At 40.7% G+C, this 13,070-nt stretch overlaps 1 protein-coding gene across 4 annotated transcripts in view; it reads right to left on the bottom strand.

The window, feature by feature from the left end:
• sphkap (SPHK1 interactor, AKAP domain containing) overlaps positions 1 to 12,194 on the bottom strand; it is a 123,345-nt gene extending 111,151 nt beyond the window's left edge. For 2 of the 4 annotated variants that reach the window (XM_063492745.1, XM_063492747.1), the window contains exon 1: positions 11,982 to 12,194. The gene's annotated coding sequence lies outside the window, so the exon portion shown is untranslated. The remainder of the gene's footprint in view (positions 1 to 11,981) is intronic. The other 2 variants (XM_063492742.1, XM_063492746.1) reach the window with 1 other exon arrangement.
• Positions 12,195 to 13,070: the final 876 nt, after the last annotated feature.

The raw sequence follows: 13,070 nt of genomic DNA, 5'->3' as shown, positions 1-13,070 counted from the left end.
ACCTGTGAAATTTTCGAATGATCGTAACAACACAATCCCTCCCACCTTTCTGGCATCATTTAGGGGACGTGTGACTTTCTGAAAACAGCAACTCAACATTTCCACGTCCATATGTCCAGCTCCTCTATAGAGAGCAGCTGCTCATACAGAACAGGCCAACAGCAAATGGAATCAATTAAAGGAATTATGTGGCAAGCTGAAAATGTTTTAAACAGCGAAGAAGAAAATCTCTTCAGAGTGACAGCAACAAACTGCCAACCTGATCTCTCTCTCTCTAACAGGATTACGACAGACAGCTCTCCTCCTCCACCTGATCTCTGCTCCTGTTTCTTTATGCATCTCTCTGCTGCTTCCTCTGACACTTTCAGACTTCATTTCTCCTTCTTATTCACCGCTTTTATCGCCCTCTCCCCCAAACATCCTCTTTCCTTTTCCCCTCCCCTCTACCCCATCTCCCTCAATTTCTGCTGCTTTCTATCCCTCCATCCTTTTCTCCCCCTCTCTCTGACACACTTTCAAACTTGTCAACATGCTTTCTGTCACCTCCTGAGACCTGATATAAAGTCAGAGGGGAACAAAGGGACAGGAGCGATGACCCACGTGAATCACCACTGCTTATGCACGAGCACAAACAGCAGCTATATACTGACTACATTTCTAAGATGTACTGTGTTGTCAGACCTCTTCAAAATCTGCATTGCCAGTAATTCTGAAAATACAGATTTGTCCTTGACTTACACAACATAAGCATTCAGTGCATCATTATAAGATAAGAAAGTCCTGTGAATACTGCCCACACCTTTTATGCACTTTTAGCTTTCCAGTCACTACTGGTACATCCTTTGAACTTCAAAGGAGTCATATGAATTTGCAATGATAATGCAGTTGTATCAAAATTATTAGTAATCCTTAATATCAGGCAAATGGACAAAAGCAGGCTTCCTATGTGACTGAACTGATTTATCAGTGTCAAATGATAACTGTTCCTAAGGCTTCAGTTCCACAGGCCTAGAGCCCATTTTCATATTCATATAAACAATTTTTATACAATTATACAAGCTTTATACAAGCTTTTATGCTCACTATGAACAGTTTTACTGTTACAAGAGGCTTTAAGTATGTGTCATTGACTTAGACTATCGTCCTGGCATGAAAGCTTCCCCATTAAACAGCTGTCTAAAACTGCTAGCATTACCCTGATCTCTAAATATATCCCAAATCAGTTTCTGTCCAGGTGTGAAATCCTAATGCAAATGAAGGGAGCATTTTATCCTTCATCTGCAGCTAATACAAAAGCATTATGGGCTAGTAATGAGCTAGTTAGCATGCCAAGTTAAATAGCTAAAACTATCTTACACATACAGTTTAATCATTACACTCCAGTATGCCCACCAAAAGATGCCACCCTTCAAAGAAAGAACCCTGGTCTGTAGATCCCTGGGCGCACTGCCTTGTGACGAAATTCAAACCCTGATGCTAGTGTAGCACATGATTTTCAAAATTAAAAACATCTAGCACATAACAGCAGGGTGCAAGACACTAGCAGGCAGGGCATACATGGAACACCATAACTAAGTGGCCGGCATACTATACAGAAACATCTGTGCCAAATACGGCCTGGAAGTCCCAAAGTCAAAATGGAAGATGCCCCCAAGGGTGGTGGAGAGTGACCGAGCTAAGATCCTGTGGGACTTGCAGATACAGACGGGCGAAATGATGGTGGTTAACCAACTGGACATAGTGGTGGCAGACAAACAGAAGAAGACGGCCGTAGTGATCGATGTAGCGGTTCCAAATGACAGCAACATCAGGAAGAAGGAACACAAGAAGCTTGAGAAGTACCAAGGGCTCAGAGAAGATGTGGAGGATGAAGGTAACAGTGGTCCCAGTGGTAATCGGAGCACTAGGTGCGATGACTCCCAAGCTAGGCAAGTGGCTCCAGCAGATCCCGGGAACAACATCGGAGATCTCTGTCCAGAAGAGCGCAGTCCTAGGAACAGCTAAGATACTGCACAGGACCCTCAAGCTCCCAGGCCTCTGGTAGAGGACCCGAGCTTGAAGGATAGACTGCCTGCAGGGGCGAGAGGGGAATTTTATATATATTTCCTGCTATGATTCACAATAAAAGTGTGAATGACAGGGCCTATTGTTAATATGCCATTACCAGTAAAGGATATTTTAAATAATTTCCTAATGAAATATTCATATATCATTTAATTAAGACCTGATACAACTAAACGTGCCCTGGACACAGGAGATCTGACAGGATGTACCTCACACATCCAGCTTCCATGTCATACTGTGTAGATCTGAACACAATTAGCGCTCATCTCTCATTAACATGCCCGGGCTGGTATTTTGTTTATTCCTGCCTGTTCAGTCAGCTACACCCTGGAGAATGTCAGCTGTCTAACTAATGCTCATACTGGAAGATCCTCAATCCTGCCTTGACAGCATCCTGCACAGTCCCCTCTGTACACTGACCCTCCAGGAGGTTGAAATATTCACACATTGAAAATCCACAGAGCTACAAACATGGATGGCTTTGTGGCGAACAATTTCACCTTTGAATGCACCCTGTTCTTTTCCTCATACTTTCCCAGGATACTGCATTCACCTTCAGATGATCCACTGGGTTAAGTTTCAAATCCAAAGGAAAAATAACTGCAGTGAGGTTAAGAGCAACTTCAAGTCGGAGGAAAGTTTTCAAGTTTTAGGTTTTGTTTCACTGATGCTGGTGGGTTTTATCATCCATTTCAGCAGATTCTCTCATCAGGGACTCTTCGTGATCGTCTTTTTCTCTAGCTAATCCCATGCACCTGGGCTATATTTAATTTGTACACCAAGAAATGTTCTTTCAGGGAAATCAAAAAGGCACTCAATAACTGGATATAACAAGGAGATGCTGGAATCAATCGAAAACGTTATTTTAAAAAAAACAGAAAAATTGATTCGCTGTCAGATATTGTCCTGAAACATATGTGGAGTGTGTGGGTGTTCATCTCGTGGTAGTAAAAGTCCCTTCAGGCATAAATTTTTTAGTATTTGGTATGTTGTTTATCTCAGCTGCTTTGGCATTTTTCTATCACTGAACACAAACAGATAATAACAGATGGAAGGGGCACAGTAAAGTTGCAGAGTAAAGTCGATTTACTCACAATTAGCCCGAGGGAATCAGATGATGAAATTAAGGTGCCCTCCTGAATCAGAGTAGGGTTGTTTGGTAATTTAATGAACTCCTTTAGATGTCACCCCCCCAACACTGCGTATAAATAATTCTTCACTGAATTAATCAATGGCCGCCTAAAAGGAATTATCAGAGAATTTTCACGTAGGGCTTAATTCTGTCTGATAAGCTAGTGGCTGGAATAAGGTTGGATCCAGGAAAGGTGATCCAACTGTTTCTGGAGGGTAAAGCTTAAGTTCACTCCAAACAATGACACTTTGAAAAGGAAAGCATGAAAGAAGGAAGAACCCCTTCCAAAAAATGACCTTAGGATATTCAGAAGTCCTCCCAAGTTTGTCCTCACCAATAAAACTGCTCACATTGTTTCATTCGCAGCGTGAGGACAGGCAGGAAATGATCAGAGCTGTGGCTTTTGTTCTCGTTCCGTCCATAAATAAACACTTCTGAACCGAGACTCATTCGAGTTCACCGACAGTGATACTTTCTGCCAGGACTTTGAATAATTTAATAGCCTGCATTCCTCTCCTGACCAGATGTGTTTGTGAGGGAGAGAAAGGAACGGATACAAGTAACCAGAAGGAGGAATCAAACGAGAGCATCAGCGAGTGATACAAAAACAGTGAGACAAAGTGGGACAGAGATAAAGAGTCCTCTGTTGTTGTGCTCGGTTTTCATTATCCTTCATTGTCGAGAACAATATGAGAGTGCTGCAGCGGGGAGCAGAAATTGGCCGGAGAGGGTGGACTGGTGATGCGTTTGCCATTGTTTCCTAAGTATTATTAACTCATTGTTTCACAGATCTGCAAGGGACATTATATTACCCTGCACAGTAGCACAATGTTGGTCTACTCAGTAATTTCCCAACCCTATAATTGGGTGTTCATTAAGCTACTTGCACATTAGTCCTTCCTGTGAAGACTACAAAAACAACTCGTCTCCGAAAGGAAGAAAAGGGAGAGCAGTCAGATAGCGAAGCAAGGATCTGTGAAACACTGGGAACACTTAAGTAGATTACACATTTTCCTCCATTGCTGTTCCAGATCAATCAAATGTGCTGTGGTTGGATCATTTATTAGTCATCAATATATAATATCAGCCACCCTGTTAACTGCTCTGTTTCTATCTGGCCGTATGTGATGCAGAGCGCCAAAAGCTGGCCAGAAATGCAGACTGAGAATTTCTGCACACAAACAACAGCAATGATGCAATCAAGAAGTGGAAGAACTTTTTAGTGTTTCCAGTATTTGTTATCCCAACTTCCCTGTCTGCAAACATCTCAAAACTATATCTGTTGAATGTTTTTCTTCATCAGTTTCAGACGCCAAAACTGCAAATAAACAAGGCAACACTTTGCTCCAAATTCTCGTCCAGAAAACCTCTCGGCAATGACGGGAAAGGCCCGCACTCAACAGCTGCTCGGGCCAGTCAGCCATTGAAATTTGCTCCCCCAGTGATGCTGGAGACGTCTCGTCTTTAGCATGTGGACCAATGTTCCCTCTAATTTCTCATGTGTCTGAGCGAACACACAAACTCCCTGAGCGGACACTTGGACCACTGTGAGCAACAGCAGATGTGTGCACTGTGGTCACGCCAGCATTGAATCCATCCAAGTTACATGGTTTATTAAAATAATCAAATTACAGCATTTACATTTATGTTAGACTACTTTTAATTAACTGCTTTAGCCCACTTACAATGAAAATTTTAAAAAAATAAAAATCTTGCTCATGACCTGTGTAGTATGTTAACACTATTGGAAGTAAAAATAACTTGAAGTCCAATTTTGAAAACAAAGCTTTCTTTTTTTTTTTTATAAAGCTCTGACTTGTATTATGAGTATGAGTCTGTGGTCTGGGAGAGAGTCCTGTAACTCTGTCTGCCAAATACAGTATATAATGACCAATGTTGGGCAATTAATTATACAGTTACTTCTTCAAAAAAGTAACTGAGTTATGCAAACAAAGTTTTTTGCAGCTGTTTACCTAAAAATGCAGCCAAGGTGGTTTTTTAAATAAACATTTCAAACTATTTACAGAACAATCAGGTGTTCTGCATCAAATTTGATGCCACACAAATCATTTGTGCCACTCCAAAAAATAATTTCTGTCCACTATGAGACAACAGGAGATGTATCACTCCTGTAACACCTGTAACATTCAGCAGTCGCCTCATTGTTCTGACACACACAAGAAAACAATTGACTACACTACACACTAACTACACAAGACTTGCACTAAACATCGCAAATCTCTCACATCTCAAAACACCGCCGTCACTCCTAAAACTTTCCCCTTCCTAAACAACTAAATGCCATGTTGCCACATCATTTTTTGATTGGTCGACATGGTACATTTTTCGACCAATAGGAAAGGGTGGGGGGTTTTTTGGTTTTGTTTTTGCTCACAGGTGGACAGTGCTTTCGAGCGTTTTCCTTATAAAACGCCGTTTTTACCGTTTCTCCCCGCAGTAAATATAAACAACGATAGTATTCAGGAAGAAAACCAAACATTGCATATATTTTTATCATAACTCTGGTTTTACGTGGCCTATCAACACAATTTAAAAACTGGTATAAAGTCCACACATTTTTCCGTCAATTGTTCCGTCTGTCCTGCTCACACCTCCAATGGTTGTACACGTTGTCATTAACGTGGCTTCACTCCACATCAGCCACGCTGCTTTGCTAGCTAAAACACCGGTGTCGGCACATAAGGGTGCTGTCATAGCCTGTCAACGACGTTGATTAGCTGCGTATATACGAATGTGAATCGCATTATTGGCTGGACTATGGGATAAGGTGGCATCGTTCTAATCCCATACGGGAGCAGCCAGTCACTGACTGACTAACACTGCAAAACAGAATTGTTAAAGTATTAATTTTAATTTCAATTCAGGTTAAAAAAAAATTTTCTGTGCGCAACGCAGATTTTCTGTGCGCAGAGACCGTGCCAGCAGTGCGCACATGCGCACGCGCGCAGCTCAGAGGGAACATTGATGTGGACATGGATTGTGATCACTTCATGTTTTTCTTTTCATCAGAGGTTTAGTCATTTATGACATCCCACAACTTGATCCATTTGCAGATTTACTAAACTACAATCCGTCAAATAAAAAACACAACAAATTAAATCTGCTATTTGCAAATTTTGAAATTTGAAAAATAGTAAATAGAAAAAAAAATGTATTGAATTAACTAACTGAATTATTGCAACTATAAGACTAGTCTTGCAGTATCTGCTGCACGACAGTGCTGGAACGGTTAGTGCAGCTCCGTTTGCATATTCATAGACCCACGCATACTAGCAAAAACAAAGATGGAGAATTCAGTCCAACCATCTAAACCACTTAGCTGTCTTAGGGTTGCAGCTGGGCTCGAGCCAATCCCAGCTGTCATAGGGTGAAAGGTGGAGCACAATCTGGATAGGTTGCCAGTATTAGAATTATGAGTCATGGAGAGAGATTTCATGGAAATGAAAAAGCCTTCGAAATATTTGCTTTTGATGATCACTGATGAGTTTTTCTTGGGGTTCAGTCAGTGAGTAAAGGTCTTTTTTTCTCCCCCTCAAATCAGATCAGTTTTGCCTTTCAGTGGAAATAAGCAGTCCATTCTCTCTTCAGCTTTTTGGCAGCCAGAGATGAAGAAACAGACAGATACAGTGTGACAGCGGAAACTGTAGATTTATAGATGTGCCGTGACAGTGACAGCTTCACCGACAGACACATTAACTTGCTCGAGCCCCGAGGGAAAGCTCCTCATGTTGTCTGAAAAACAGCCCGCATTCAACACCACACGGTAGCACTTTAATAATACAGCAACACGTACTCAGCTGAAATTATTGCAATGGTTACTTTATAGATTTGAGATCAATAAAAACTTCTATAATTCATGTACGCTCTTTGTGAAAACCTATGTCCTAAAAGAAAGAATTGCAAAGCAAATGGAGGAGTAACTTTTCAAACTGATATGATCATTATGTGGGTAGATTTTATTTAATTTTTTTACATGAGTGTGTTTATGTGTGACTGTGCACATTTAAGAGTCAGTCTGAGCTTTGATATTCCTCTGCCGTGTCAGATTTCAAGTGCGTCTGTGTTTCTGTGTTTGTGTGCTCACTCAAGTTTTGCTATAGTAGCACTGAGGCAGCAAATTAAGCAGCTCCCGCTTGGGTAAAGATCACAGGGACAATATTGGCAATCTGAAGTGAACAAGTGGCACCTTTGGCCTTTCGAAGTCACAATTAAAGAAAACTCTTTCCCACTTTATTTTGCCGTGGCCTTGATGTGTTATAGGGAGCAGAGGCCGTTGATTAAAGGTCACAATTATTTCCTTCTTTTTCCTTGGAATTTCTTTTCCTTTCCTTCCATATTTATATTATGTACAAAACTCTTCAGCGACCCCTCATTTCTATTTTGCTTCCAAGAAGCCAACAATACAGTAATTCTCCAGGCTTTCTGGAGGTCTTTCACCTTTTTCTTTGGACACTGGCTGCTTTTCATAGATTTTCAGTCCAGTCCTACTACCTCCATTTCGGAAGTTATCTCCTCCTACTTGGGGACCTATCTTGACATAAATACCATATTTTTCGGACTATAAGGTCCACTGGATTATAAACCGCATTGTTAATGTATGGGTCTGTTTTCATACATAAGGCACACCAGATCATAAGGTTCATTAAGAAACAAAACAGTCAGATAAGTCAAACTTTACTAATGTTGAATTCTCTCGCAGCTGCTCTATTCCCATGTTGTTGCAGTATATTAATGACTAACCTGGTATTGTGGATGGATTATCTCAGTTGTTCTCCTGACTGAAGTTTGGTCCGTTTACAGCATCCTGCCAAGCGATTGGATTTATCCTTAACCATCAGGAACCCTCATGTTAACTTTTATCGAGTGGAAAAAAGTTAGCTTTCATCCTCCAGCTTCACTGTGTTTATATTATGCTAACATAGCTGTGTCGCTAGGGTCACGTAGCACATCATTATATACCAGCTAGTCCGACTTCACTAATCCTACAAAAGTCACAGCTCTTTAGTTTTCTGCCTTCATTTATTTTGGAAGTGATAGCAGAGCTGTACGTTTTAATTTGTTCAGAAATCTCTCAGTCAGAACATGCTATATCATGTTTAGGTGGGAACTAGCGAGCTAACGTCCTGCTAACTTCTAACTCTGTGTTAAATTTAATACATTCTGTTTTCATGGATGCCTGGATGTTAAACTTAATTGTTACACCTGGTAAAGCAGCAACGCTGATCATTTTATTAAAGATGGAAGAATTTAGACAGTTTTTAACTCTCAGTGTTGCCGCAGTGTTCGTTTGACTTTGGGACCTGAAGCTAAGCTTGGACCCAGATTACTCCGCGAGGCTCCTGACTACGGTAGCTGTAATGCTCCGACAATCCATCACCGGTGCGGCTTCATAGCTTACCAAAGTCGTACTAAATTATTTTTGGACAGATTTTTGAGCGGCGTGTACCACATAAAATCGGTTCGAGGTCAGTAAGCACAACCAGAATTCATACATAAGCCACACCGGATTATAAAGTGCACTGTCGATTGTTGAGAAAATATAAAGGATTTTAAGTGCGCCTTATAGTGCAGAAAATACGGTTGTCCCTAAGGCACTATGAGTGCCAACATCTATTTGGCATATAAAATACTTTATACAAATCACACAATCATTGGACAGTTCAATTTAGTTGATGGAATTACAAACAAAGATATGAACACCGGTCCAAATTATGAACATCAGATTTTCAGCCTCCAAACAATAATATCTGGAAAGTATCTGATTGGGAACAGCCTCATTTTTCAGCACAACACTGGAAATGCAGTAAAAGCATACCTGGATAAAAAACCATACAATGGAACACTATCAGTCATGGATTGGCCTCCCCAGAGCCCAGACCTCAACATTATTGAAGTGTGGGATCATGTTGTCAGAGAACAGAACAAAAGGCAGAAACATCCAAAGAAGAGATTTGAATGTCCTTCAAGAAGCCTGGAGAACTATTCCTGAAGACTACTTAAAGAAATTACAAGAAAGCTGCCTCAGAGAGTTAACGCTGTGCTGAAGAACAAAGATTGTCATACCAAATATTGACTTTTAAGCCCATTAGAATTGTACAAACTCTGTTTATGCCTTACATATTTCAATAAATCACTCCACCAGTTTCTCTCTTTGTATAAAGAAATGAAGTCGTGGCTCAAGACTTTTGCACATTACTATAATTCATCACTTCCACGCATTATTTCCCCAACAAGAACAGTAAAAAATATTCAGATTTTTAAAATACTGCAAAATGTTGTAACCTTTAAAGTCATTGTCTTGCAGCTTGTTTTGAAATAGACTTGTTCTTTGAAGCTACATTCACTGGGTCATATATATTGATGCCAGAGATGAAAGAGAGCAGCTTCTTTGAATAAAAAAAGCCCCCCAGAAGATCTTTTTTTCCACAACTCATAAAATATTTTCGTAAGTAAAAAAGGAAATAGAAGACACCGTATCTGCAGTTCTACCTTTGAAGCTGCAGGAAGCCAGCTAAACCGCCTTACACTAATCCAGGTAGATCCTTCATAATACCTCTTTGTGCTAAACAGTTACCGCAGTCATCAGCCATACAAACACTCAATCCAGCCTCCTTACAGGTCACACATGTATGCTGTGAAGGTCCCTGAAAAGAGCAAAGGCATAATCCATCCTGTGTTCAAAAGATTGCAGTACTTACTGTTTGTCTGGTATATGATACTTACATTTATTAAACATGAAATCTTTGCAGTTTCTAACAATGTTTGAATTACAATGTGGTTCATAATGTAAGCTCAATATTTCTTTATTACCACAAACTAATTTTCTTCTGAGACTAAATGTGGAAAAGTTTCAAAAACTGCTTCTAATTTTCTATTATATATGTTGCTTGAAATTGGGGCACATTTATTATGTAATCAAATTTTTGACACTCATAGCCTGCAGGGAGCTGCGAAGGGCACCACAACAACATGTCATGTGACAAAAACCAAATGTGAAAGATTGAAAAAAAAGAAAACATTCCCCAAAGTCTGCACTTGGCCTCAATCTGCTTGTTTCCTTGTGTAAATCCAAGCAGACTCTAACACTGCAAACAGTGCGATGTCTGCGAAAACATTCCCTACAGCCTGCCACTTGGGCTCAAACACAGAAAGTAAAAGCTAATGACCAACAATCTGCACTGTAACCAGTATCCCAGTGAAAACTTTAGGCTTGTGACCGCACTGAGAAAAAGGTCTGTTCTGTAAAAAATTAATATAAGCATGTAATTGTGAGCTAAAGAGACAGGTATTTCAGTCTTTAATGTGCCAAATCAAACGTCTTCTTTAAAAAATGCATATACTTCCTGTGCAGTCAGTAGAAGCACTAATCCATCTTTTGATTTCTGCCACACAAGTTGCAACATGCCCACATTTATCACGGCGACGTGAGGTGAGAAGGAGAGTGAATCTTCAGCATGAGTGACTGCTCGCCTGCACAGCAAGCTCAGAGTCAGCATGTACTTAACTTGGCACTCTGCTCTGCATAACACCGTCTCTACTGTTAACACTGGGGGGGGGGGGCGCGGCACATTGGGAGCAATCACCTGGAAGCAGGAACGCGCTTTTATTATTTTTTTCAGACACACAATCTAGTTTCAAAAGTGCATCACAAAACAAATGACAGACTACACTGTTGTGTAGGAATCATAAAGGTTACTTGTGGAGATGTCACCAGACAGATTCGACACCAAAATACTGGGTACTTGTTTTTGTTTGGTCCATAGCATAGCTAATGAGGTGGCAATTCTTCAGACAAAAAACAACAAGAAGAGCAAAAAGGTTGGAAAGAAGAAGATGAGGAAGAGGAAAAGCCACAAGATGAAGAATAAGAACATGAAAAAAAGAACATGAAGAAAACGATGAGAACAACAAGAACAATAATAAGAGGAAAAACTACAGGTGGAAGATGGCGATTAGTGCAGGTGCTGTGAAAACGCTGCTTTGACTCACTAAGGCTGTGTCTGCTATGGAAGTATCCTACATATCGAATCAAACTGGGTATCAAGAATCACGTAGCTCCACTGGTACCAACTACTACATTTCTGGTATTGTGACAGGGATTCAGTACACGTCACCGAATAACCTTGTCACAAAGCCTTAAGACCAAAAAGTGTGTAGCTGTCAAAAACATGTAAGGCCTGCACTGTAACAGTGACTTTACTACTTTATGTAAAACTGACAGCTAATGGCAAAACACACAGCAGAGACGAATAAATTTAAATATGAATACGAATGCCATGAGGGCTGGGTTTCTCCCCTACACCACCGGGCGCTGTTCTCTAACATTAAAAAGCCAAGAACCCAAAATACAAATAACTGCTGAGTCAGTGAGATACACAGTAGCAGGTTAAGTGTGCAGTGTTAAACCTCTGTTATGTTTCGCATGCTGCACACTGAGCAATGCATGTGACTGTTTACAACCATGAGGTTCAGTGTAACGCATGGTAGTCTACACAGGGATGTGAATGAAAACCAAGCTGAATGTAACCATGTTTGCCTGAATGTTTCCAATTTAACAGGCGAGGCACAGGGAGTCACTACTGCAAGGAAAAAACAAATGATTGCTGCATTGTTCACAAAGCTTTGATATATACACAAACAAAACACACACAAAAATACAAGCAGGCGCATACACCCACAGCACAGCCGCACAAATGCTGGAATCCTCAGTGGAGGAACATCAAACAACAACAGGTACTGTTAGAATATGGCCAAATGCACTCACCACACTCATGAGGGTCGATCAGATCTCCTTTGTACAGAGAGGTTAGACTGCTCTCTCTCTCTCTCTCTCTCGCTCTCTCTCTTCCTTTGTGTTACATTTAAAAAAAAAAAAAAAAAAAAGGTCCCCACACTCATGCTGTGTGTATCGCTAAAACCTCTTGTTGAGGCTCAGGTAGAGGGTATTTCGTTAGTGTAGTATGTTTGTGTGTATGTGAGCTCAAGTGTGTCTTAGTGTGCCTAATCCCTGCTGAGTAGAGTGGGTGCTAGGCAGCAAATGCTCACTGGAGAGTTGGAAGCACAAAACAGGGGTTCAAATGAGATTATATGTGTCGATGGCCTGTTTTCTTATGGTTTTGTCGAGGGTCCTTGTAAACTGCACAGTCTGGCATTGTGAAACTATTAAGTTGCAGTGATACAGATTAAGCCACAGTGGTAGTCTACAGCGCCAGATTCCCTAAAGTGTCATCACCACATCATCTGCATGCAAGTGCTCACTTATTAATAATCATACTATTACACTTTTTCAAGCTGCAACTGCATGCCCGCTCATGTCCACATGTATTGATCACTTCACTCTCTCCTGTGACTGAACAGTGTGGGAGGTGAGGGCTAAATTAGATGAGCAGTAACAGAATCACAGCATGCAAGGCTGAGCAAACTGCAGTGCTGCAAACGGCCACTTCAGGCTGGCTCCAAAAGTTATTCTCTATTAGACTCATATTGTAAACATCTGTTTTTGTTTATTGCTATAAGCCTATATAATTACTTGTAGTGTCCAGTAGAGGGCTCTGGCACTTAGTCACCGACAAGCTGCACTTCCACCTCAGACCGGAAAATCGAGGACTTGTGGTGCATGTGTGCCAGAATGCAGCTCTTAATGAAGCGTAAAGCGGCGTGATACCGGACTCTTACTGAATTAACACATTGCAGAAGGTGGCGCGAGGTACATGTTTTAATTGCTAAGTTGATATTTCGTTGATTTATATTTGAGTTTATATTAATAATAAGCATCTAAGAAGATGTATTTTGTTTTTTCTGTTTAGTTTTTATGGTGCACCTCAGCACTGTTAGATTCTGAATGGAAGTAAAA

The sequence above is a fragment of the Pelmatolapia mariae genome, linkage group LG14 (genome assembly GCF_036321145.2).
Source record: "Pelmatolapia mariae isolate MD_Pm_ZW linkage group LG14, Pm_UMD_F_2, whole genome shotgun sequence".
Classification (NCBI taxonomy): domain Eukaryota; kingdom Metazoa; phylum Chordata; class Actinopteri; order Cichliformes; family Cichlidae; genus Pelmatolapia; species Pelmatolapia mariae.
This window is presented reverse-complemented; position numbering and strand designations above follow the sequence as displayed.